The 27,957-nt window shown below is 39.3% G+C and overlaps 1 protein-coding gene and 1 long non-coding RNA gene across 2 annotated transcripts in view; one reads left to right on the top strand and one right to left on the bottom strand.

The window, feature by feature from the left end:
• Positions 1-27,957, bottom strand: part of pde4d (phosphodiesterase 4D, cAMP-specific) — a 232,431-nt gene that overhangs the window by 139,929 nt on the left and 64,545 nt on the right. The gene's annotated exons all lie outside the window — the stretch shown is intronic.
• On the top strand, positions 10,801-18,310 carry LOC134318267 (uncharacterized). Its single transcript, XR_010013367.1, has 3 exons — positions 10,801-10,903; positions 11,557-11,591; positions 18,058-18,310. It is a non-coding gene; the product is annotated as an uncharacterized LOC134318267 (long non-coding RNA).

The raw sequence follows: 27,957 nt of genomic DNA, 5'->3' as shown, positions 1-27,957 counted from the left end.
GTAAAAGACTTGTACGCAATTACACAAAATCATTTTAATTCAATTTATTTCTAAAGTGGAAGAAGAAAAACAAAATGTCATGGTCATATTTTATTCAAAGAAAGAAAAGCCAGAGATGTGCATGTTATAACTAAATAATGTTACTTTTGTTATGTAAATATATTTCTTTGCTCTTTTTGCATTGTCCTTATTTAATTATGCTTCATTTCCCTGTGCTCTTTGGTGACATGGGTCATCAGTTAGCAGGCTGGCACAAATCCTTTACAACACACAACATGAAAGAAACCGACAGCCATACATTTTCAACAGCCAGTGGTGGATTATTATTAAGAGCCACAGCATTTCCACTCTTGCTGACAGCTTGACCAGATAGCAGGACTCACTTGCAGCAGTAATAAGGAGAAACTCTATCTGACCAACTTCTATCCAACGTGGCAAATTGGGTTGAAAGTGCATATGGCTTTATTATAAAAGAAATGATGCAATAATGAAGGTAATTGAGTTTTCAGACACAACCAGACAGTTGCAGTTGTTGCAGCAGCATAAAATTTCCTTCCCTCCTTCTGACATGGCCAGTTGTCTCTGCAAAGTGCCGAATCAGCCCAGTGGCACTGCTGTGCCTCGAACCTAGGTCTTAGTCTTGGTTGGCTTGCATACTAGACTACTGCATCTACTGAGCACCCTCTGCTATTAATCTTTATGGACAGATGCACCACAAAAGATTTCCCTTTTTAGACTAATGATAGAGAAAAGAGAATCTAGCAATTTCTGAAACTCTAAAAGAATTGCCGGATGATCTTAAAGAAGCATGAACAACAGTTCACAATGAGAACAGTAAGCAACATCGTGCAGGACATTTGACAAACTGACTTGTCACATGGCGAAAGCCACCAAGATTTTAAGTACAAACCATCAGTATGAGCCAATTTGGGGGTTAGGGTATGATAACAGTGCTTATTAATTTTAAACTGACTTAATCATTTACCACATGTAATCATTGCTTGTTCTTGTCTGAGCAGGTTGTGGAATAATAATAACAGGCATATTCATGTTTCTGAAATTAATAAAGACAGATACATTAGTCATGTATGTGACTTTGTTTTAAACATTTTGTCGTTCCGGTGGCACAGCAGTAAACACGCTAGTACACCAAAGCTGATATCTCAAGTTCGTGAGTTCGACTCGCAGCTCTGCTACTGGAAGGCTGGGCACCTACACAAACAATCATTGGCTTGTCTGTCAGCGTTGGATGCTGAAGGGGATTCATCATAACTGATGCAATTATGACCTCTGCTGGCAAGAGATAATGGAGATCAGTGTGTGACTCTCTGTACATGAGACTGACCCCCATATGAATTCGCCCTGTGCAGGTGAAAAGACGTAGTCAGTCACTGTGCATGTGTCGGAGGGGGCGTGTGTTAGTTACGGCGCTCCTCGGTCAGGAGTGGAAGTCAGCAGCAGTAGAGAAAAAGCAAAACGCAATCGGGTAATTGGACATGACTAGACTGGAAGGAAAGTTAGAAAAGATAACAGTTCTTGTACCCACATTTAGACTATTGCTACCCTCAAATTTAAAATGTCTTGAATGGATAATTAGATATGAATGTTTATACCTTGCAAAAACAATAATGATAAACAGTATACCTAAGATGTATCTGTCTTCACAAAAGAGCAGCAACCCTGATGGAAGTCAGCAGCAGTAGAGAGGAAGCAAAACACAATCAGGTAATTGGACATGACTAGACTGCGAAGACAATAATTCAATCCAATAATTCTTTTGATAGTCCTTGTACCCACATTCGGACTGTTGCTTACCTGCATCTACAAATTTAAAATGTTCCAACCTGATAATTACATAAGCATGTTTATACCTTGCAAAAACAATATAGAAAAATATACCAAAGTTTTATTTGATCATACAAAAGAGCAGCACAGCACATATATTCTTAGTCAGGAGTAACCACACCCACACCGGACAAGTGCTCAAGGCACTGGTCTATTTACCTAACCATTAACAGCCAGTCCTATAAACAATATGCTTCATAATTTCCAGCAATGGTAAATAAAGAACAGCAATGAAGTCACAATATTTGCCAATACACAGACTGATACCATCTGCCTCAGCAATGTGACACCCACTACAGAGATTTTCATTTCTATCAAGCACCATCCCTGAGATCACCTCCTGCGTCCAGAGCTCATTTGACTGATGGTGCTATTTAGCTGAGCGGAGGGGAAAAAAAACCTGCAAATAATTGTGCCTTTGCCCAAAGAAGCCTAAAATCAAACACAGGTTTTTTGACCGAGTAAGCATGGTGGTAGTACTGTTGCCTCACAGCAAGAAGAACCTGGGTTTGATTCCCTAGCTGTACAGTTAGGAACTGGAGTCACTGTGAGTAAGTGTAAATGTTAAGGTGTGTGTCTGATCTGTGATGGACTGACCTGTCTGAGGTGCTTCCTGCCTTTCGCCCTGTGACTCAGACACACCATGACCCTCACTAAGCTAAAGCGGTGATAAAACAGACAATAAATGGACAGAGTAAGAACACAACCCACAATCAGTATATAACCAATTTCTGAAATATGTACAGAATTTAAAATGAATAAATGATGTGTGCTTCTAATATGCAGCATATCTGCTACGATGCACAATTTCTCTGGGAAGGGTGAATTGTAAAAGGTACATAGCAACAGGGGCAGAAACAGTACTAGCAGCTAATCTGCACATCTGTAATGAGCTCAAACTGTGTCTCCCTGATTACATCCCTGCATATTGCATCAGAATGTATGCGGGATAATAAGCTCAGTTTCAACACATCAGCCTTCAATGGATTTGGTAAATTTCCACTCTCATTTCCCAACGTATTGCACCGTGAGGGTCTGAGGAGTTATTTTCTCTCTGCAGTGACCACACATAACGATCATGAAGAGCAAGAAAAGCTTAAAAAGAGAACACTTGCTATATAAAAAAAAACCCTCCCATACACAATGAAAGAAATCTGCCTTTTAAACATGATGTAAATTTCAGTTGTGCGTTGCTGCCTTACTGTTTCTATGAAGAGGTAACAATGCAGGGCAGGCATTGTGTGGATAATAAGACATTGCATACAAATACTGCCACATCCCACTGTAAGAAAACAATTAACTTAATTATGTCTCAGTGTAAAGCGGTGGAGTAGATAATAGATGCAGAAAAAAGGAAGACGAATTAAGGTAGGGAGGAGACAATGTAATGTTGTTTTAAAGGAATAAGCTTGGCAGACATTTTTTGTAATATATTAAATCCTAGGTATTAGCCGACATCCAATACAGAATCATTACTAACAACCCCAGAGTAATCGACTATTCAGACAAGCAGAATGTTAAAGAAACAACAGTCAGGCTTTCACAATTTCCATCCAATGTTTACATTAAACAACACAGCACCAGGGTCCTGAAAACCTAGGTTCACACCGTGAGTGGTTACTGTCTATGAGGAGTCAAACTCTCCCCATAGCCATGTGGATTACCCTCAGGTACTTGCTTATTTCCTTTATACACCGATCAGCAATAACATTAAAACCACCTCTTTGTTTCTACACTCCATTTTATCAGCTCCACTTACCATATAGAAGCACTTTGTAGTTCTACAATTACTGACTGTAGTCCTGTTTCTCTGCATGCTTTGTTATCCCCCTTTCATGCTGTTCTTCAATGGTCATTATTTGGGTGGTGGATCATTCTCAGCACTGCAGTGACACTGACATGGTGGTGGTGGTGTGTTAATGTGTGTTGTGCTGGTATGAGTGGATCAGACACAGCAGTGCTGCTGGAGTTTTTAAACACCTCACTGTCACTGCTGGACTGAGAATAGTCCACCAACCAAAAATATCCAGCCAACAGCGCCCCGTGGGCAGCGTCCTGTGACCACTAATGAAGGTCTAAAAGATGACCAACTCAAACAGCAGCAATAGATGAGCGATCGTCTCTGACTTTACATCTACAAGGTGGACCAACTAGGTAGGAGTGTCTAATAGAGTGGACAGTGAGTGGACACGGTATTTAAAAACTCCAGCAGCGCTGCTGTGTCTGATCCACTCATACCAGCACAACACACACTAACACACCACCACCATGTCAGTGTCACTGCAGTGCTGAGAATGATCCACCACCCAAATAATACCTGCTCTGTGTGGGCCTGACCATTGAAGAACAGGGTGAAATTAGGCTAAAAAGGTATATAGAGAAACAGATGGACTACAGTCAGTAATTGTTCTGAATTTCGTAAACTGAATTTTTCAACTGAATAATCCTTAAAGTGAGCTGACATCACAGTTAGCAACATCGCTACCAATAAGCAGCTGGTAAACAGCATTTTCTAAGTAAAACATTTTTTATTATTTTTGGGCAGAACTATTATTATGCTTATACTGCCCAGCTTTAAAGCTGCATACATACTAGCACCCCTGCAAAACATGGACAGAACATGGAATTAATGTTTTAATTCAAAACATTAACAAATGCTTCCGTTTATTACTGTACAATGATTAAAAGGGAAAAAAAACATTACAAAAATTCTAAATTTTTGGTGCATCATGATTCATGGTACTTTGTGTAGCCTCACTTTGCTAAGATAACAGCTTGGCATCTTCTCCTATAACACTTAATTAAACTGAAGAACACATGGCAAGGTATCTGAGACAATCTCTCCATAGAGAATCTCCAGATCCTTCTCCAGCTCATCCCACAGGTTTTCTATAGACATCTGTGTTCAGTGAATCGTTTCTATTTTTCTATTAAAGTGCTTTGAAAGAAAAAATATCACAATATCACAGATCCACTACAAAGGTACTTTACTGCAGGGTTATATTTTTGTCTGTATCAAGACCACCTGTGGTGAATAATTGGGGACACACATTTCATGAACAGATAAGAACATAATTATGGCTTTTTGACCTAAGAGAGCCTAGCAACAACCGGCAAACCATAGGCTGTTGAGTCCTTGACAGCAAAGGCTTGCACTAACATTTCCCTTTTAAAACCCCAAACTCTTTTGCTCTTCTACCTAAATTTTTATTCGTATTCAAGCTTTCAGTTTGTTTGTTTGTTAATTAGGTTTTTAACGTCATGTTTCACACTTTGGTTACATTCATGACAGGAACTGTAGTTACTCATTACACAAGGTTCATCAGTTCACAAGGTTATATCAAACACAGTCATAGACAATTTTGTATCTCCAATCCACAGTCTTTGGACTGGAATAAACCCATGCGGACAAGAGGAGAACATGCAAACTCCACCCAGAAAGGACTCGGACCGCCCCACCTGGGGATCGAACCCAGGACCTTCTTGCTGTGTGGCGACAGTGCTACCCACTTAGCCACCGTGCCTCCCCAGGCTTTCAGTAGATGTGTTTTAGACTGAAATCTACTTGTACTAGAGTAAGTAAATGTTTACTAAAGAAGTAACTCTGTAACTTGCTCTTAATAAGATCTGCTAAAGACTGTAAATATAAGCTTACGTAAAGCCTCATATTTCGACCCCAGTGAAACCAGAAACCATGGCTAAACAATTAAGTTTTTATAATCTCTCATTTAAATTTTAAATCATACAACATGAATGATAAAATACTTCTGTTCGATTTTACTCACTACTGAGAAACACATAAAAAAACTACAGAAATACATCCAGTCAAATCTTAATAAGGACAGATTAAGGTTAAGGATTGCCATGTTGCGAAAATACACCTGTAAACAATCCAGCAAACTGTTATCAATAAACATTTTTACCATACTATGCACAGTGGAAGCCATATGTGGTGTATTTAGGTCCATTGCATGGGTAGCTTGCTTCCTTTCTGTACAGACAACATTATTTTGGAACAATGAAAGCTACCTTCTAGACAAGTGCTGCGTCTGAAATCGCATACTTAAACAGTACATACTAAATACGAGGCAGGTGATGCATGACGTCACATCACCACAGTTAAACCACTTAAAAAGAAAATGAATCTGACAAAATTAATTCTGTCGTTCTCCACAAAGCAACTCATAACGCTATTCAGGGTTGTACATAAGCATAACATTTTTAATCTTTGTCTTACATACACTTGTAAACAGCCAACACTATCTTTCTTCTCCTGCTTCGAACACCTTTGCAGTCCCAGTTGAATTATGGGACAGATTATCAGACCGCAGTGTGCTGTGTATACTGAAAAATAGCTGCCCAGGATGACCAGGAGGCTCAGCGAGATATTCCGCTAGCACACCAGCACCGAGATTCTGAACTCCTCGGTCGGGCACCATCTAGCGAGCATAATTGGCAGTGCCTGCAGCAGACACGTCTCTGCTAGGGTGGGATGACCAAATTATGTGGGCTGCCCATGAGGTAGGTCATCCGCATACTGTTTAATAAATACTACATATTCGGACACACTACCCACCCTCCCGTACTGCTTTCACGTACTGTTCAGTATGGAAGTATGCGATTTTAGATGCAGCGAAGGTTTTTCTCAGTAGTGCTTCAGTTTAACATGACAAGCCCAGGTCATATTTTGCACTTGTTAGAACAGCATGGCTGCATAATCAGAGAGTGCAGGTGCTAACCTGGCCTCCCTGCACTTCACTGACCCATCACCCATCAAAAACACAGGATACATTATTAAACTCGGAATATAGAAATCAGGTCCCTGAATGGGTGCACAGCTGGTAACTAGCATGACAGAAAAAAATGCTTTAAAGAATCCATTGGTGTGTTATGTCGAGCAATAATTTTAAAGTGTAACCTGAAACGATATTTGTAATAGTGGTATTTTTAAGCATGGTGCTGGCATTACACTTGTAATGGGCATAAAGCTCATTTTAAAAAATAATAAATTAAAATATATTATCAAAACATTTACAAAAATCACTGCATTTTATATACTATCCAAACTAAGTGTGATTTATCCAGCGATACAACCAAGTTACCACTTCTCTCACAATACTGTGACTCTTTGCAGACAGGTTGCAGAATGCAAATCAGAGTGCAACTAATGTGACATCGCATATTTTAACATCAGTAATAATAAACCGAGCCCTGTACCACACACATTTTCTCTTCTATCCAAGCCAGTAAGCAACACACTAGAAGAAACACCAGTAAAAGTGACTGCAGGCACTAAAGATCTACAGCTTACAGCAATTCCAGGCTCTTACCATGTGTGTGCCACAGTAAAGCGCCTCTGCTTGTGGATGTTGTTGTTGAGCAGCATTCGGCGCAGCAGACGCGGCGAGTTGCGGGGCGACAGACGGGGCGAGATTGCCGAGGGCGAGCGCCGGTGCCCACTTGGCCGTTCCTGCTGCAGCAGGTTTTCCCTCAGAATCTTCACCAGATCCTCATTTAACCCCACATGCTTGGGCATGGGGGGCACAGCTAATGTGTCCTGCTGTGCCATAGTAGCTCCTAGGACCCCTCCGGCACTCCGGTTCTTAATCCCACCCGGGCCCCAGCCTGCACCAAAAAGGGGAGCAGGGCAACTCGGCACTTGGTCCTCTCAGCCACCTCAGCTAGAGCCACTCAGGTGGAGAAAAAGAGGAAAACAAAAGACTGGAGAAGATGGATGTGAAGGAAGAGCAGAGTGAGCCGGTGAAGAAATAGCAAGCTCCTGTCAGGACGCCTGCACGGCAGAAAGGTGCTGAGAGTGGAGAGTAACATGCAGGGAGGGAGGGAAAAGAGAGCAAGAGAGAAAGAAGGAGAGAGTGAGAGAGAAAAGGAGGGAGGGAAGAGAGTGTGTCTGCAGCTTCATGCTGGGTTCCCACCGCAAGCTGATGCTTCGATAAGGATGTGTGAAGATATTAAATGTTTTACTGTCTATCCTTTACACCTACATTCATTTTGTTTTAATTTGTGTGGAGGCAGAGTAGAGGTGTAATGTACTGCATAGACAATGGAATTCCAAAAATATTAAATGACTGCTTAAAACTATATGGCTTAAATTAGGTGGACACACATTTTAAACAGTTAATTCAGCTATTGCAGCCACATTTATTGCATAGAATAAAGAATACAGCCATGCTATCAAATAAATCAAATTAAATTAGTTCCATACCGTCCTGCTAAATCTGCCCTAGTCAGCGATAAGCATAATCAATATAGGGTTGGGTCCTTGGGTCCTCTTGGCTCAAGGGGCGTCGTACAACGGCTGACCCTGTGCTCTGACCCCAGCTTCCAAACAATCTGGGATGTGACAAAAGAATTTCGTTGTACTGTACACCTATACACTGATCAGCCATAGCTCCACTTACCATATAGAAGCACTTTTTAGTTCTACAATTACTGACTGTAGTCCATCTGTTTCTCTGCATGCTTCATTAGCCTTTATGCTGTTTTTCAATGGTAAGGACTCTCCCAGGACCACTACAGAGTAAGTATTATTTGGGTGGTGGGTCATTCTCAGCACTGCAGTGACACTGACACTGACATGGTGGTGGTGTGTTAGTGTGTGTTGTGCTGGTATGAGTGGATAAGACACAGCAATGCTGATGGAGTTCTTAAACACTTCACTGTCACTGCTGGACTAAGAATAGTCCACCAACCAAAAATATCCAGCCAACAGTGCCCCGTGACCACTGATGAAGGTCTAGAAGATGACCAACTCAAACAGCAGCAATAGATGAGCGATCGTCTCTGACTTTACATCTACAAGGTGGACCAACTAGATAGAGTGTAATAGAGTGGACAGTGAGTGGACACAAAATAAAAATAAAAAACTCCAGCAGTGCTGCTGTGTCTGATCCACTCATACAAGCACAACACACACTAACACACCACCACCATGTCATTGTCACTGCAGTGCTCATCCACCACCTGAATAATACCTGCTCTGTGGTGGTCCTGTGGGGGTCCTGACCATTAAAGAACAGGGTGAAAGCAGTAGAGAAACAGATGGACTACAGTCAGTAATTGTAGAACTACAAAGTGCTCCTATATGGTAAGTGGAGCTGATAAAATGGACAGTGAGTGTAGAAACAAGGAGGTGGTTTTAATGTTATGGCTGATCTGTGTATGTATCAAATAATGTAATTGGTTGCCTTGCAAAATAACATGTTTCAAATGACTGTAAGAAACATCAGCACAAAAACTGCTGGTAGGAGGATTTATAGATAGGGTGTCCATAGCTAAACCAAACCATGCACGTTTCCTAACATCAGCTAGACTGCTGTACAGCAGGGTTTCTGAATCACTTAGCTACCAAACATCCAGCTTGACATTTAAATGAGGTCATAAAAGTCCAAGGTTTTAAATCGATTGCTTAACTAGGATGAATCAGTATATAACCTCAAGTCTCAAAATCTGATTTTTAACGTACTTGTGTGTATTTTTTAAACATTTCAATTCTAGTCCTTTCCCGCCTTAATTTCTCAGTTTTTCTATATTACTGACTAATCAGAAGTACAGTTGTGATTAACATCATTGGCACCCTTGATTGTTTACTATTAAAAAGCCAGTAACTTTACATTTACATTTTCAGCATTTAGCAGACGCCTTTATCCAAAGCGACTTACAGTACAGTATCAGTATACAATCTGAGCAATTGAGGGTTAAGGGCCTTGCTCAAGGGCCCAACAGCAGCAACCTGGCAGTGGTGGGGCTTGAACCAGCGACCTTTTGATTACTAGTCCAGTACCCTAACCACTAGGCTATGGCTTGCCATAACTTAAGAAATAAGTGGATACATATCAACTTTGTGTTGTTTAAATATTTCAATAGCAAGTCCAAATGCATTCAATAAAAAAAGTAGACCTGTCAGCATACATGCAGTCATTTAAAAAAATAACACAGACAAGATTAAAAGCACCCTCCTTCCTTAATACTTGGTTGCACAAGCTCTGGCAACAATGACAGTTTCTCCAGACAGTTTTCTTTGTAGCCAGCTGTGAGATTTTTGCACCTGTCTGCTGGTTGGTCCCTTCACTGCATTTATTTCAAGCTCTTGAATGTTTACAGGGTTCCTTTTCCCAAAAGCTCTCATCAACCATCTCCAAAGGTTTTCGACTGGATGGAGATCAGGACTCACTGCTGGCCAGTAACGTCAATTTTTCCTTCTTAGCCATTCTTTTGTACTTTGAGATGTGTGCTTTGGATGATTATCTTGGCTGTAGGACGCTTTTTTGACTCAAACCTAGTTCTTACACTTTACACAGTACACAGTACAGTTTGCTCTAAAATGCTCTGATAATCCTCTGATATCATTGTGTCTGTAACATGTTCAAGGCTTCCAGTCTCAGAGGCAGCAAAGCAGCCCCACAACATTATGGATCCTCCACCTTAAAGCACCTACAGTTTCCCTGAAGTAAGGGTGCACTTTTCTTTGTATGCTTGATCGTCTATAAACATAACACTGATATGCATTGCCAAGAAGCTCTAGTTTGGTTTCATCTGTTGCTAAAACATTTTCTCAGAAGGACTGTGGTTTGTCTATGTTCATTTTGGCAAAGTCCAGGGCCTTTTTTAAGCAGTGGGGTTCCCCTTGGCCTTAGCCCACAGAGTTTTGTTTGGTGTATAGCATATGTATGGGTTCACACAATCACTTCAGCCTAAAAATCTTTAGATGTTGTATGTGGTTAGTTAGCACCACCTTTGTTTAGGTTCTCTGATCAAATTTTTCTCTCTCAACCATGGAAGGTCTGTGACTGTTTAAGTAGCAAATGTCTTGATAACATTTTGAACTGCTAAATCTGGAATGCCAAGGTCTATAGCGAAAGTTTTGTACCCTTTCTATTGCTTGTACTTGGTGATGATTGCATATCTGGTCTGTTCAGACAGCTCTCTTGTCTTGGACATTGTGAAGAAGGAACAAGGAACAATACTGGCCTTTTTAAGCACCAATGCCACCATTTACAGGCTAATTAAAGTATTGTGAGCATGGACAAGGTGAGGACAGGTAAGTCTATTTTCTATTAAACACAGGTTAGTCCGTTTTTGTCTTTTATTTCAAACTAAACAAAGTGTGCCATTAATTGTAGCCTGGTATTCAATGTTGTACCCTTTGTTAGACTTTAACAAAAGGAAAACCTGTATAAAAGTCATTTTCTTCTACAACACAATACATCCTTCAATCAAAAGAACGTGGGGGAAAGGGGGGGTCATTTATTAGGATGTGTTTACATTTTGTGGCCCTCTATATCCAAGCTACAGTATTTCAGTACACTCTATTTCAGGAGATTTCATGGTATACTTAATATTTAAGGGTGCTAAATGTTGGTCACAACTGTACTTCATTGCATTTGTATTCCCCACATCCAGAATTGTGTTGTTCTGCTTGGGCTAAGTGTATTTGTTTTGTGCCAGTGATTCTAGGAGGTGCAAGACAGACTGCAATGCTGACACAGTAGTTTGTAAAAAGATTGAACCAGCAACATTTGGATCACTATTTCTGTACTCTAACCACTGAGATACCACTGTCAACTGTTTGTAGAACTGCATACAGAGCTAATTATATGTATTATCATCTAATCGATGTATTATGTAACTTGATAAATCAACAATTCAACATAATGTAAAATATTAATATTTTCTCATTTTCTCCCAATTTAGTCTTCCGCTGCTGGGGATCCCAGATCGCATTCGAGGTGGGTATATTGCCGCTCACGCCTCCTCCGGCCCTTTTTCACCCCATGCATTCTGCACAGGCGCCTCTTTATCTGCTAATCATGGTCCTTACACAGCGTTTGAAGACCCCACCCACATAGTCTGGTAAGCAAGAAGAGGAGGTATTACAATCGGGGAATTGACAAGGGCTAGACAGGGTGGGGGGGCGATAAAATAAATAAATAGAAGACATCATTATAATTGTACTACATACAGCTGGCTATGTAATACATATTATTCATTTATTTATTAGGATTTTAACGTCATGTTTTACACACTTTAGTTACATTCATGACAGAGAGGGTGGTTACTCGTTACACAAGATTCATCAGTTCACAAGTTTAATGTCAAAACAGTCATGGACAATTTTGTATCTCCAATTCACCTCACTTGCATGTCTTTGGACTGTGGTAGGAAACTGGAGCTCCCGGAGGAAACCCACACAGACAGTACTGATTAATGACAAACAAATCATTTATTTTATTTTTCATGTTTCAAACATTCTCATTGTTTTTTTAAAATTAATAAATGTGTAATAAATTAATGTGTAATAAATTAATAAAATGCGTTAAATTAATAGCTATATACATGCAAAATTACTTATAAAATCAACAAAAAGACTTGTTGACTTGTTATTTGTAATCATGGATGTGACAAATATCATTAATTAAAAGCAAAAAGTTTATAATTGGGACAGCTGGAGAAAAATAACAATGATAAGTAATATGTTTAGCAGATATTAAACTGTCACAGCATATGTAGTCCTTACAGTTTAGCGCCTTTAGATTAGTTTTGTTTTGTTAGGCTATAAGGGCAAGCTGTAGCCTAGTGATTAGGGCACAGGACTGGTAATCCAAAGGTTGCTGGTTCAAGCCCCACCACTGCTAGGTTGCTTCTGTTGGGCCCTTGAGCAAGGCCCTTTACCCTTAGTTGCTTAGACTGTATACTGTAATGTAAGTCGCTTTGGATAAAGGCGTCTGCTAAATGCCGAAAATGTAAATGTAAATGTTTTGCTGTAAAACACAGATATACACCGATCAGCCATAACATTAAAACCATCTCTTTGTTTCTACACTCACTGTCTATTTTATCAGCTCCACTTACCATATAGAAGCACTTTGTAGTTCTACAATTACTGACTGTAGTCCATCTGTTTCTCTGCATGCTTTGTTAGCCCCTTTCATGCTGTTCTTCAATGGTCAGGACTCTCCCAGGACCACTACAGAGCAGATATTATTTGGGTGCTGGATCAGACACAGCAGTGCTGCTGGAGTTTTTAAACACCTCACTGTCCCTGCTGGACTGAGAATAGTCCACTAACCAAAAATATATCCAGCCAACGGCGACCCATGGGCAGCGTCCTGTGACCACTGATGAAGGTCTAGAAGATGACCAACTCGATCGTCTCTGACTTTACATCTACAAGGTGGACCAACTAGGTAGGAGTGTCTAATAGAGTGGACAGTGAGTGGACACGGTATTTAAAAACTCCAGCAGCGCTGCTGTGTCTGATCCACTCATACCAGCACAACACACACTAACACACCACCACCATGTCAGTGTCACTGCAGTGCTGAGAATGATCCACCACCCAAATAATACCTCCAAATAATACCTACTCTGTAGAGGTCCTGGGAAAGTCCTGACCATTAAAGAACAGGGTGAAAGGGGGCTAACAAAGCATGCAGAGAAACAGATGGACTACAGTCAGTAATTGTAGAACTACAAAGTGCTTCTATATGGTAAGTGGAGCTGATAAAATAGACAGTGAGTGTAGAAACAAAGAGATGGTTTTAATGTTATGGCTGATCAGTGTATATGGTTGGTTACATAAATTGCAGTATTAACCTTAAAGAGCTTTGTGTAGTGAATTGTATGCAGTAGAGGATTTCTTAAAAATCAAGAAAAATGCATGAACTGTTTGAGCACAACACAGAAGGCTGATGGGTAATGTATAATTTGTCTTTAGTCCGCTGCATGTTTCCCTCTCCTACAACACCACATTTTTTTAAAGCTGTGGCTGATGCAGAGGAAAAAGTCATTTGAATGGAAATAAATCCGAAGTCATCCTTACAAGAATAACACACAAACATGACGCCACAGAAGATTTCTCACACGCAATCTTAAATTGTTCTGCTTTATCTATAATTAGCATGACTTCCAAGCTGACCAGATTTTAGTAGTCATAGTGACAAGACTATGGCTGGGTTCAGTAAGATTACACAGATGTGGACAGAGTTCAATAAAGCTCCTGGTCTGGAATGAAACGAATCAAGTGTGATGCAGCACATATAATACAAACAGAGCAAGATTGCTACAAATGTAAACCCTCAGTTTTTCATTTGCTAAAACAAAACTACACTCCTTACACACACGTTTTATTGCAGTGCCTGTAAATTAGGGTAGAATATGCTGTGAATGTTAAAGAACAAAAAGATTTCACTAACATGAACAGCTCTTTGTAACAAATTGACCATGATGGCAACAGAAAACACCTGACAACCGCCTTCCAATGCTGCACATTTTACTGTCCACTGGATAATAATGAACAATTTAAAAAATAAATGACGGGAAAATAGTAATAGTAAAGGTGTAAGATCATACTTCTGTGCAAACGAATCAATTACTGACATACAAGCATCAGTAGGCATGCAAATATAACAAATATTACACGCCTCACAATTTAATTATACGAGTTTCAATTATCTTGTATGCAAATTTATCTTTAATTACAACAACCTGCATCATTAACTTTGACAATCTGCATAAACATACTGTAGTTTGGATGTTCTAAACTGACAACCCATATTTAGGCTATAAATATTTTGGTACTTCCATCTAGTTTATATGGTGGTCTATGGCTAGCTCACCCCCCCTGCCTCCGCCTTTTTTGTTAGAGGCTTTTATTCACAGTTCGACCTTGGTCAAACATCTTGCACTTGGATCAATTTTTTTATTCTAGCAGGTGCAGGGCTTCACTCACAAGGCATGACCCAACATGTTAAAGAAGGAGCTGGCAAGTCTGAGAGGATATACAGAAAACCACCTGGAGCAAATTAATGCTCAAAGCACAGGGGATTGTCAATTAAGAGTAACTAACACAATCCTCTCTGCCGTCAAGCCCACTTTGCCAACCAAAAATGTTAATGTAGATGTTTCTTACCCTAGTTAAGAACCCCAGGGTAAGAAACTTATGTCTGTAGGCCTTTACATTAGGGGTTACTTAATATTTATTCTATAAGGAGAGCTTTTTTACTTTAAGGGAGAAATTCGGTTCCATAATAAAATTTGACAGAATAGGAATGGTAATAATTAGCCATTGTCCGAATAAGCTGTCATTAAAATGTCATTTGCATTTTTTGCAACAGCTGACTTAATTTGAACTAAGAGCTGAGCTACAAATCTCATAAATACTGTAAGAGTAGAAGTAGAAGTTTAGAATTTAAATTTGTAACTCCCTGTGCTCACAGACCAGTTGACTGTTTACATAATCATTCAGAGAAAAAGCTCTGCTGCTCCAGTGCTGTTTGTTTGAGCCGTGGCAATAATACAGTGGTAGTTCGGCCCATCCAACCTCTTTGGCTCAGGCACAGCCAATTGTTCCTGTTTGGTGCTTTTTGGATTTAAATTTGAGAGCTCATGATCTCAGTGATGGTGGGCTAGCACGACTGACCGTTGGGTACCAGTAATTCAAAGGTCAATTTCAGGTGGCTCAACAAGGCACTTCTGATGGAGCATAAGCACCAGGCATGAGGCAATCATTGATCAGGTCAGGAAACAATCCATATGTTTAAATCCATTTTAAGGTTTCAGGAAAGCTGTGTAGGTATTGTGATCATTTTGAAATAGCATCCACTTGCTTTGCTCTCCTCCTCCACCTCCACTTGCTTCTGTAAGCACCTTTTCTGAAACAGTACTGGCAGGAAAGTAATTGGGCCTCAAAAGCAACACTGCTTTTAGTCAATAATAGGGTCAGCAGCAGTGCTGAGTCCCTGTGTTTTGAGTGTGTGGGCTGTGGTTGTTATCTGCACTTTTACTGGGAGAAATAAGCCCATTAGACCTGGGAGGAAAAAAGTCTCATAAAGGCAGACTGACCTTACCACACCTTATCTGAATTGGCTTCATAAGCTGCACTGTGTACAGAGATAAAAAAACAAGATCCTGCTGGTAAAGCAATTTAAATGGGACACTGGGTCAATTAAAAAGCCATTTTAGATAGGGTATAGAACAAACAAAAATGCTTCAAGAGGTACAGGGAGTTCAATGCTGTGGTCAGTGTCTATGTTAGAGCACTGCAGGGGTGGTTGTCTGTCCAACAGGTTTTCCAATCTATGTACAGGAATTTTGGCCTCTCCTCAAGGCCTTTTTCCCCCCCGAGGTGTTGCAACTCTCATACCAGAGAGAGATGCTGCTGGTTAAAACACTATTGTGCCTCCATAGAAAGTGGTGAGTATGTGTGGACTGAGATGGGTCCCTCTTTAATCACCGTAGAAAATGCAGGTGCTGGTGAGCCTTATTGACCAGAGAAGAGGTGTGCAAGGCCAGGTCAGGTTGTCCGTAACGTGGAACCCTAGAAACTTTGTGTTCTGGACAATCTCAACAGGAGTGCCATTGATGTAGATCGGGGAGTGTGTGGGCTGTTTTCTTCTGAAGTCAATCACCATCTCTTTGGTTTTACCAGTGTTCAGGACCACATTGTTGTTACCGCACCATTCCACAAAAAGTCTCACCTCCTCCCTGTATGCAGTCTCATTGTTGTTCAAGATGAGTCCTACAACTGTTCCAAAAATGGAAAAATCTACAGCAGTATAACAGGATGTTCTGGAGAAATACTATCCATATGGTCACCAGGCATCAAAATCTACTTGACGATACTTAATAAACGTTCAAAAGTAATTTTATTAAATAAAAATTCCACAAATGGATTGATGTTAACAATAGAGGCACAACACTCAACAGAAATAATGAGTTTGCTCCTCACAGAAGTAAAAATATATATTTTTTCTTCTTCTAAAAAAGGCATTAGCATAATGGTAAACAGCTTTTACTTATGCCAGTATTACTTGATTGAAGTGGTCCTGCTCTGAAATTTTGTGAAGAACGTTTTAGTGTGTTTCTGTCAAATTCTGTTACACCTCTTAGTATTCTGTAAGTGTGAAGCCGAATATAAGATCAAACATTTTATTTAGGGTTCAATGCCATTTAAAACAATTTAAATAATACCCAATTAATGTAACACTTGCATTTAAATTATAAATGAACCTTTTTAAGACTTGAAAAGACATGTCATAAATATTCTTATAAATAATGCCAGTTTATTAACCGAGATTAGTATGTTTCTGGGTTGTAAGGGTTAAGCTGTCAAACACATTTATGTTTTGTTTTAAATGTTAAATAGTTGAATTAGGCAAGTACATAATTATAAAAGGCAAAAAGTACATGATTTACAATTTTCAAATTGGATTTGAATACTGTAAAATCCTATTAGCTCATGCTTCTATATTCACACAAGCTCTCATTACAAGGAATCTCATCATTCAGTAAGTGACGCATTGGACACATGCTGTGGTGAGTTCAGCCAAAGCAGTTTCGACCTGATATCATTATCTTAAAGCAAAGAACTTTTCATTCAGCCGATACAAAATGCATTCTATAGAGCAAAAGTGGAAGAGATTGCAGCGGTAGCTAACTTGGGTGACTGTAGCTACCGTTTGGCCAAGCTAAGTGCAGGAAACTTAAATATTAATAAACTGTTGACAACAGCTCAGAAAGCTACGCTTAACTTTTTACAGATTTTTTTTTTACACACACACACACACACACACACACACACACCATTTCAGATTTATTTTCCCCTTGAACGTAATCTATAATCTGTGAAATTTAGGTAAAAAAAAATGAAAGAATTTAGAAACTTAATGTTTGCATAGGTTTACATACCCTCTTAAAATCGAGGATGTTTACATTCATTTAACTCATGTTAAATAATACTCAGTACCTGCCATGACTTAGTGACTGATCATATAAAAGCTCAGCTGTTCTGTTGAAAGGTATCAGTTAGGAGAATGGTACAAAAAATCTATTACATATACAATGGAACAGAGTGAAAACAGTTATCAACAAGTGTATTAAATATGAAAAATAGTGACATTACCAAAAATTGGATGCCCTTCCAAAATTGATAAAAAGACAAGATAAAAGCCCATCCGGGAGGGTGCCACAAGGCCGACAGCATCATTAGAGGAGCTTCAGGAATTTCTGGCAATATCCTTTCCATATAGTGTGGCAAGGCTGTGCATGTGGGAAAATGTGTCATGATCTGATGAGACCAAGGTTAAACTTTTTGGCCATAATTCACAATGGCACAAAACAACACTGCACATCACCAAAAACACCATACACACAGTGGAGAGAATTATAAAGCTGAAGATGATTTTTATCTTTCAGCACAACAACAACCCCAAGCATACCTGCACATCAACTAAAGAATGGCTTCAGCAGAAAAAAGATCCAAGTTCGGAATAACCCAGCCAGAGGCCAGACCTGAAATCCAATTACAAATCTGTGAGACGACCTGAAGAGGGCTGCACACAGAAGATGCTCTGATAAGCCGACACATTTGGAGCACTTTTGCAAGAAAGAGTGGGCAAAGATTGCCAATTTATAATGTGCCATGCTGATAGACTCCTAACCAGAATAAATGCGGTCATAAAATCAAACATGTGCTTCAATACATTAGTTTAAAGGTCCATATTCAGGCAATCACATTATTATAAGTCTTTTATTTTTATCTTTCCAACAATAACAGTTCTCAGATTTTCAACTGAATTGTACATATTATAGGTCACAAGAAAAGTGGAAAAAGCTCTTAAATGATTCATCTTGGTCTCTTTTTTAAACATCACTAAAACTTGGTATTTTAACAGGGGTGTTTGCTTTTTAATATTCACTGTATTTAACCCCATTGCAAATTAGGTTTATTAACAAACTTTCGGCTGTTTGCAATAAGCCAATTTTAAAAAGAATCATTTAAACAGCTCAACACAACTAATATAACAAGTGGTTTCTCCAAATTCAACACAGTGTCACTTTTAATGTCTATTGCGTTCTCAGAATGATTTAAGTCACTTCATGACAAGCGTCTACAGTACAACACCCTTTTGATCTTATGAACAGCTGCAAACGTGATGCATAGCCAGACACCAGCTTCTGGCAGCATTTCTGAGAAATCATAGACCATTCCTCATGCTCATCACACACACAGATCTCACTAAAACAAAACTAACTCAAACAAAGGTAAAAATATTAACATCAATCAATACAAAAAAAAACTTTATTAAAAAGTAACCCACAGGCTTTTCGCATTAAAATACTGCCACATGTGGCTTATCAGTTTTTAAGGTGCAGAGGTGTTTATTAATGTGTTTAAAATGCTGTGACAATGCATTCTTTCTTCTCTTTTATGCACAATGAATTTTGTCAGATGTTTTGACAAAATGTAACACAGGACCACGACAACTTAAGTAAACACAGAACATCGTGTTTCAAGTTCCACCACCTCTGCAAATTCATCTATCATTTATATGAACTGATTTAACCTTGTATAGGGTCACAGTAGGTCAGGAGGCTATTTAAAAAAAAATGTGGGAGAAAATTGTAGGACGTAGGACTAGAAGTAAACCTGCAAGATTTTCTATGCTAGCTCCTGCAGCATGTTCCCAGAGCTGTCAATCATCCAGCTACTAATAGAACTCTGAAGCCCTTTAACCTCTCTCTCTCCCTCACACACACACACACACGTGCGCACACACACACACACACACACACACACAGAGATGATCTAGCAGCAGAGATTACCTAAGGCCATTTTAATTTTTAGAGGTCAGTGTCATTTGGGGAACAAAAAAATGAATATGCTTTGATGTTTCTAACCCAAAAAAGTAGTTAACATTAATCTTAATGTGCAAACATTCAATAAAACACTGCTGTATATGATAGCAACCTCCAGCGACCACCACCACCCGTCCTTCTTCCAGCTTGACGTCTCCATGTGTTTCACTCCTGTTACCCTTAGCAACATGAATGAGGAGAGACAAGTGTGTGTGTGTGTGTGTGTGGGGGGGGGTTTTGTGTTTCGCTGCATTTTCACACTACATACCTAACATGGGGTTTTAGTTATTCACAGAAAATCCTGTATGTTCCGATGCCAGCTCAGATGCTCTGAGTCATAGCTAGAAAGCTTCACGCAGCACCAATAAAACCCCCTTTCTCCAAATGCCAACGTGGTGCCAGACAAAGACAGTAGAAGAAAACCAGTACACTATAAAATCAGTACACAGAAGCAGCTTGAGGAAAAAGCTGAGCACTTCTGATCCATACGTAATGACAAGTTTTTTAGGTGCATAGTTGCTCTTAGAGTGGAAAACAAACAGCAATACAGGTCAAGGGGACCTGGATCCCACCCCCGCCTCATGTCACTGTGTAAAGAATTGTCATGTTGTCATGAATTTTCACTGGGTACTGCTGGTGTCCCCCTATATCTGGAAAACATGCAAAAGACGGATTTGCTGCAGGTCTGAGCAGTGTCTATAAACTGGACTCTGAATTGATGCCAGGTTTGTAGTGTACTTCTGACAATGTGTTACCAATGGAATGGCCACCTGACAGAGGTAGAGCCCTAAGAGAGACAGGTCTACAGGTGGCACCTATGCACAAAACCAGTCAATGAGGCTATAATGGCCCTCACACCAGTACAACATGCAATGTATATTAGACACCTAATAGTAGAACTGGAAATTTGGTAATATAAAACCTCCAAAGGGTTTGGGATTCTATGAATATCTACCCCGCAGACTCCTCCCAGCTGGCCATCCGTGGTATACCTTTAATGAAAGAGACCCAAAACGTCTCATCATCAGATGCCTGAACCATCTCAACTGGCTCCTCTCTACACGAAGGAGCAACGGTTATCTCCGAGCTCCTCCCAAATCTCTGAGCACCTCACCTGATCACGGAGAGTACACACTAACCCGCTGGCAAAAACTAGTATTAGCAATCTCCTCTCTTGGTTATTACCCAAAGCTCATGACCAGAGGTGAGAGTGGGGATTGACCAGTAAATTGAGGGCTTTGCTTTATGGCTCGGCCTGCTCTTTACCACTATGGTCTGGTACAGTGATCACATTACTGCTGATGCTGAACTTAAACTACAGTCAATCTCACAATCCCTCTTCCCATCACCTGCCCAAGATACGTGAACTCTTTCACCTGGGGTAAGTTCTCACTCGTACACAAAGGGAGCATAAGGGCCTTAGACATGAAGGTTCTGATCCTCATACCAGCCACTGAACATTCGGCTGCAACCCGCTCATGTGCATGCTAGAGGCCTTCATACGAAGGATCCAGAAGAACGTCATCTGCAAGTAGCAGAGATGACACCTCCTGAAGGGCCTGATGACACCTATGGACCTACCTCCTGCCCAGAAGGCATGGTTTAGGAGTTCCTCAAAGTGCTCCTTTCAACACATTACGTTGAGTTCAGAGTTTTACCATCCTTGCCGAGTTCCACCTGTCACCATAACAGGCACCATCAAGTTTTTGATCACAGCTATATGCAGCCACTTAGACAATAAAGGTCTTAAACAGGGTCCCTCCAGAGTTCTAGTTTCCTACCTTCTCTAAAACATGTGAAAAGTTCTCTCTGATGAAAGAGAGACAGAGTCCAGACAGAGTCCTCTGTCAGCATCTCTCAGCGATGCCTACCAGGTCTATCTGATTCAACTCACCATTGGATGGTGTTCAGTTGAAAGTGCAGCCCCTCTCTTTACCCATGTGTCCCAAGATTACAGCCTCTGGTCTTTATACATTGCATGTATGATGATGATGATGATTAATTGTTACAAAATTTACTGTGCTTAGCAGAAATAGTCAAGCAGGGGGGAAAGAGGACACCCTTGTCTAGTGCCATGTCTGCTTGGAGAAAAACATACAACAGTTTAACCCATGCCATTTTTTTGCCAAATCTAAATTTGTGTCATGATAGGCATTTTACATACCAAGTAAAAAAAAATCAGGAGGGGGAACTCATGTGAACTAGAATACAAAATATTGATCATTCTTCTAACATTAAAGAAAGATGAAACCAGTCTGGTCGAGATGAATTATTTAAGGCAATTCTGATTTAAGGAGTAGAGCTAAAACATTGGCTAGAATCTCCATGTCCACATTAAAGAGACAACTGGGTAATAGGAGCTACATTTAATTGGATCTTTATCTTTAAGGTCTGCCTAGCAAGGGAATGAGAAAGAATTCTTGAATTAAGCAAGTCCTCACACATTGCTTAAAGGGCCAGGGGTCTTTCCACTCTGCACAGAGTGGATGGCTGCTAAAAATATCAAGAGCAGCAAGTGGATAACCTAATTCAACTCAAATGATGGCATCAATTGCAGAGGAAGAGGGGTCTCTAAAAAATTATCCATGCGTGTTGCCTGGGAATCTAATTATGAATTGTGAAGTCAGGTAGAAATCTCTAAAACACTCATTTTTACTGTAACCCTATTAGGTAAGCACATTTTGGAAATGATATTTTGGAAGCATCGTTGGTTTATCTAATGAGCAACGATTTTGCTGGGTTTGTACCCATGTTAAAAAAAAAACTGACAAAGACTTAAGTTGAACTCAATTTAAATTACCTTTCACTGGGCCAGCTGAACAAACGTTAAAAAAAAAATCACTGGGCCAGCTACAGTGGTGTAGCTGCAGGAGCTCAGTCTATATTGTTGTGAAAAATGCACCTTGTTGATAACTTCTGTTCTTAATGAGAAGTTCTCCTCTCAGATGGTTTCAGAACCTTCAAAGTAGAGCAGGAGTTAACTCTGTGTTAACCAAAATCATATCTGCTGAAATAAATTTGGGTTTGGGCATTTTAAATTTTAAATAAATGTCTCGGGTCTCTTACAAAACAAGTCAACTTGAAATAAAGAAGAAAATAACAAATAAATATGTAGCTGCTTATAGTGCTCACCTTATTTCACCCAGATCAAACCAGAAGTCCTGTGCCAAGGCTTTCTATAAGAATCTTCAACATCTTAGCATTTTAAACATGTTTGAGGACACATGCTAACCAGCGGCTCTTTTTGATCGATGTTGGTGTCATGCAACATGCAGAGTTCGCTTGAGTACACAGGAAAATGAAGCATATCTAAAATTGGTTAGCAAATGAGTGGATAAAGGTTTGTAAGAACTGGTCATGTTCATTATTGTAAAATGGATTTAAACTGGGTCCATGGTCTCAAGCTATTATTAAACATCAAATCACTTTGTCATGTTACGTTAACACAGGTGTGAAAGGTGAGTGAAAATCTTAGGTGCATAGTCCCTCACAGTTGCAATGCACATTAAATACAAAAAATATACACATAAACTTACATAGACTAGCACCATCTTTGATGAAAATGGATATGGTATAGTTTTATATGGCATATAACTGTTTAATAAAGCTGCCTTATAATGAATTACTACAAATTCCCCTGTTCTTTATTTAATATAAACATAGACTAGAATAGTGATAAACTGTTTAGAACTAAATAATTGAGATCTGTTTCTTCACCGAGTTGGCACCCTCTTAAGGAGATCTAAAACATATCCACACCAAATGTGCAACAGATTTAAGTAAGAGTTGTCATGGTTATTTCTAAAGTCACAATAAAAATAAAACATCACGATTTAAAGTCCAAATAAGCATGTGAAATAAGTAATTGTGTGACAGAAAACCACCAGCAAAAAATAACCCAACAATACAATCCTACTTTGAGCATGTACATTGTGATTCACCCACAAATGCACCTAGTTCAGAGCAACAATACACATCAGTACATTTCTGACAGTTTGTCTTTGACCAACAAGCCCTGTGTTTGAACATTGTAACATCAATCATGTGTTTGAAAACTGATTTTATGATGTAGTAGCACCAGCTACAGGTTTAGTTAGGTAATGGGTGAATTCAAAAAAAAAAAATGCAATGCAAAATAGTGGAAATATATAAAATGGTAATGCCTTCTAAATTTGAAGCTCCAAGACAGAGATGCACCAGGTGTAATTGTGTGCTTTGGTAAATAAATACCTGAATGAGGTGGCATTATTCAATCAGTGATTAGATAATTATTATGACAACATGCACAAGAAGAAATTGTAGCAGTAAAAAAAGAAATGTCAAGCCTTTTACTAACTCATCATAATTAATGTAAATGTCAACAAAGATGATAAATGAAAATGGCACAAGCAAGAACACAGACATACTTACAGGAGAAAAAGTGTCACTACATTTGGAAACAACCAACTGTCACAAATGAAATTTAACCAAAATATTGTCATGAGCAGCTAATTAAACATGTTTTACACGCTTGGATTTGTGTATATCAAAATTAAGAAAGACGTCTACACATCTTGTGAGTAACAATAAGTTCTGTGAAATCATTCTCTAATTATGGTTCAGACAACACTCTGGACTGGAATGTTCCATGTCACTAATGTTTGAACTTATTGTGCATATTTATTATGGGTGAACTGTATAATATAGATTCCTGACAGCTTCTGTTAAGTCAGGGGTGTCAAACTCATTTTCACCGAGGGCCACATCTGCATTACGGTGTCCCTCAGAGGCCAATTGTAACGTATACTGCTATGATTGCTGTCTGACTTTTAAGAGACAATTTGTTGTTTTTCTTGAAGGCTAAATTCTTTGTTTGGTGTCAAAATGCCAAATGTACACTGTATATTTATAATGTATATCTACATTTATATTGTACTCCTTTACCACAGACACGGCCTCAAGAGACGTAACTCAAGAGACGTACCGGTTCTTCTTGAAGCACAGACTTGTATTCACTTTCCCATCTTTCATTAAATTACCTTCCTTCTGCTTCAATGTTCTCATCTTGTTCATTTTGGGATTATTTGTAAATATTTCTCAACATCACTTGTTGGAAAACCGCCTCAGTAAAACGCTGATGTGGAAACACCATCATCTAGTGGCGGGATGCGGTCACTTTGCAGGTCAGAAAATCAGCATGCATTGTGGGAGATGCAGTTTATGTATGATTTTACAGTGTATTTTAAGACAATCATATGTCTTTTAAGCCTTTTGCGGGCCACATAAAATGATGCTGCGGGGCCTTGAGTTTGACACGTGTTAAGTAATGCACCATCCAAAATGAGATAGAAAAGTAGTCATTTCACTACTGCTTCAGAAACAGGGCGGGACGCAACAGCAGAAATTCTTTTTTTCTCTCAAAAGGTCAAACCTCAGTGAATACATGAATAATCATCTACAAAACAGTTTCAATAATCTTAGAGCTACTGACTAAGAGCTACTGTGCAAATACACTCCTACACATGTTGTTTTTTAAACAGTTCTTTTATTTTTTCCCAATTTTAGTTTTTCTGATTTATATTTCGTGAGCACAGAGGTTGACCTTATTAAGACAATGAACCTGCTCACTCTTTTGCTTTTATACTGTGTTTTGTGACACTGACATTTAAACCTCTGAAAGGATTAGGTGTGTGAGCATCATTACTTATTGTGGCTGATTGTCAGGTGTCATAATGTCAAGCTAGGAGGAGACATGAGTCATGTTTTATTTCGGATTGTGTGTCTCTCAGTTCCCCACATGCTCAGGTGGATGTGCGCATAACCATTGTTCTTTTTAATTAAACAGACTGCTTTATTGTGGAATAATTTGCAGTACAACTGGTGAAACGGAATGTTCCTAGCAATAATGATTCTGGCAGAAAAGTGTCCAAATGATTGAAATGTTCACACTGCACCTTAAAGTGTATTTTCAATCTTAAGAAAGATTAGAACAACAATTAGCCATGCACCAATCCAATAATGAGTATAATGTTGGAGTTAATACAAAACAATGCTTCTGGATTTAATCAGGTTTGATATTTAATTGTTTTGATTCAATTTTATTTTTGCCATGTTTACTGACAACCCTTATCTTTGATGAGAGAAAATCGTCTTGAAGCCTGCCTGTGACACTTTGCATAATGCTAGTAGGAGAAGTGAATTTGGAAATGGAAAAAAATGGGATTGAGAAAATTGTAAACTGGCATATTATTCAGTCTAACTGTAATGTACTTCTCCTACTGTGACACCAGGTATGTAATCTAATCAAAAATCAATTGCTGTAGTATTTTGACCATTTCTCTTGACACATTCGACGTTTGTGTGTAATTGAACTGTAGCTTATCACTACAAGCTTTAACCACTAGATGGCGGAACTACACAGCATTCATGATGCCGGGGTTGTGTGTACAGTCTGGTGGGTTTATTAACATAAGGAACAGAGCCAAGGTACTCCCAACATTTACTTTTCAGACTTCAATCGACTGTCATCTGAGAAGATAATTACAACTAAAATGCTTTGAACTGCTGAACCGATGCTATGGTTAATGGGAGTTTTAGGGAGTACGCCATCTGCTTCTCCAGCTTGAGTATGTGCGCTATTATAGGAAACATTAAGCGAGGCCTACTGTGAAGCATCAGCTTTATGTTAGCCATCTATACAAAAACTGAGGAAAAACAACAACAATAATAATATTAATCCAAATCATTAAATACGCATCAAACCTTAGCCCATATGAACCTTTGGACCAGGGTGGAGTTGGGGGGGTTGCAGGTGTGCGGTCCCTCCCAGTGTCCCATCAGCATAAACACAATTTGCCTCAAATGGACCCCTTCAACAGCAGTGGTCATTGTCTCTTCACTTTACACTAAATTCTGTAATATTAAATACATTGTTTTAGCTATGCCTTTCTAAACAAACAAAAAAACAACAGACAAATTAAATAAAGAAAAACAAATGGGCCCCTTGAACAGTGGTGGTTATTCTGTCCCTCTCTGTGTGTGTTTGTGTTTCTGAGTGATGTTGTGTGTTGTAAGTGTTTGTGGCAGATTTTGATGCCTTGATGACCGATGTTCTCCCATTTAAAGCACTGTGGTTCAATGTCCATTAATGAGTCCCATCCAGTGCCAAACACGTTCCTGGTTTTGGTTTTATTAAGCCCCACCATGGAATAAACCCTCTCTGCATCTGCATTTGAGTGTGGCAGAACTAATACCAGTTTGGCAATCGTAGACAGCCTCGGAAATCTGGTCATACCAGTCACCTTTGAAAAAAAAATTAACCAAGGAAGCCTAATTACATTCCTACATAGTTTTACAGTTATTAAGTTGCTCATGTCAATGGGCGTGTGCTGAATATTTCTTATATATATATATATACAATGTCAAACATGACTGGATCTTGGGGCATAGGGATGTCCCATCAACTGTTAGTCCAGGAACTCCTCACCCAGCAACAAGAAATTATATTTTCTGATTGGCTGAGAAAATCTATTTTCTGATTGGCCGATAGGTCGCTAATTCAAGACAGCTGTATGAGCACAGAGTAGTCTGCCTTTGACTCGTTTGTAGGATAGGATATAGTCATTTCTGTGCGGCGAAGTTAATCATTTCTCAGCGTGAGAAATACCATGTGTGGCGTGTGAGCTTGTGAGCTTGTTGAAATGCGTGTGTCTCATGCTCAATGCGTGAGACTTGAAAGCCCTGATTTGGACTTAGTCTGCATCATTTTGCTGAAGCTTTTATGCAAAGCAGCTTACAATTGTGACCAGATACAACTCAACCAATTGAGGGTTTAAGGGTGTAAGGGTGTGGCTTGAACCAGCAACTCTGAGTAATAGTTTAGACCCTTGACCGCTGAACTACCACTGCCCTACCACTTCTCCAACACTATCAAAAACAAAACTTCATAAGACTTGAGAAAACCAGATATACCCCTAAAGGTTCTATACAGGATGATATTAGTTTTTGAACATTATAGGTTAATAATTTCCAGTTGGCTTTTGAAAAGGACTGGACTGCAGAAAGTAACTGGAAGTGACAGACTGAGCGGGATGGAGGAAAAATGCCTGGTAGGGTTGAATTGAAAGATTGAAATATTAGGGTGGGGTTAATAATAAAAGTCATTGAATTTTATATGTTTTTGTTAAACTGACAGCATGTTTTCTTTAATGTAAAGTGTTTTCTGTAGATGTTTTGGGTTTAAATCAATTAAAACATTGTTAACCCATAAATACAGTAAATTGCAGCATTCCAATACAGAATGGAAATTGTACTCTGTGTTTTCCGACAGTGATATTTACGTTACCACGACAGCAAAATCAAAGTATTCAGACCCCTTTGTGCACATATTGTGAGTAAATTGATGGGCAAAAATAGCAGTTACAGACATTTTAAATTAAATCCATAATACAGTAATAACCCATAATGAACTAAAAACAA

Source organism: Trichomycterus rosablanca, chromosome 7 (assembly GCF_030014385.1).
Source record: "Trichomycterus rosablanca isolate fTriRos1 chromosome 7, fTriRos1.hap1, whole genome shotgun sequence".
Taxonomy (NCBI): domain Eukaryota; kingdom Metazoa; phylum Chordata; class Actinopteri; order Siluriformes; family Trichomycteridae; genus Trichomycterus; species Trichomycterus rosablanca.
Note: the sequence above shows the minus strand (reverse complement) of the source record. Positions and strands in the feature narration are given on the sequence as shown.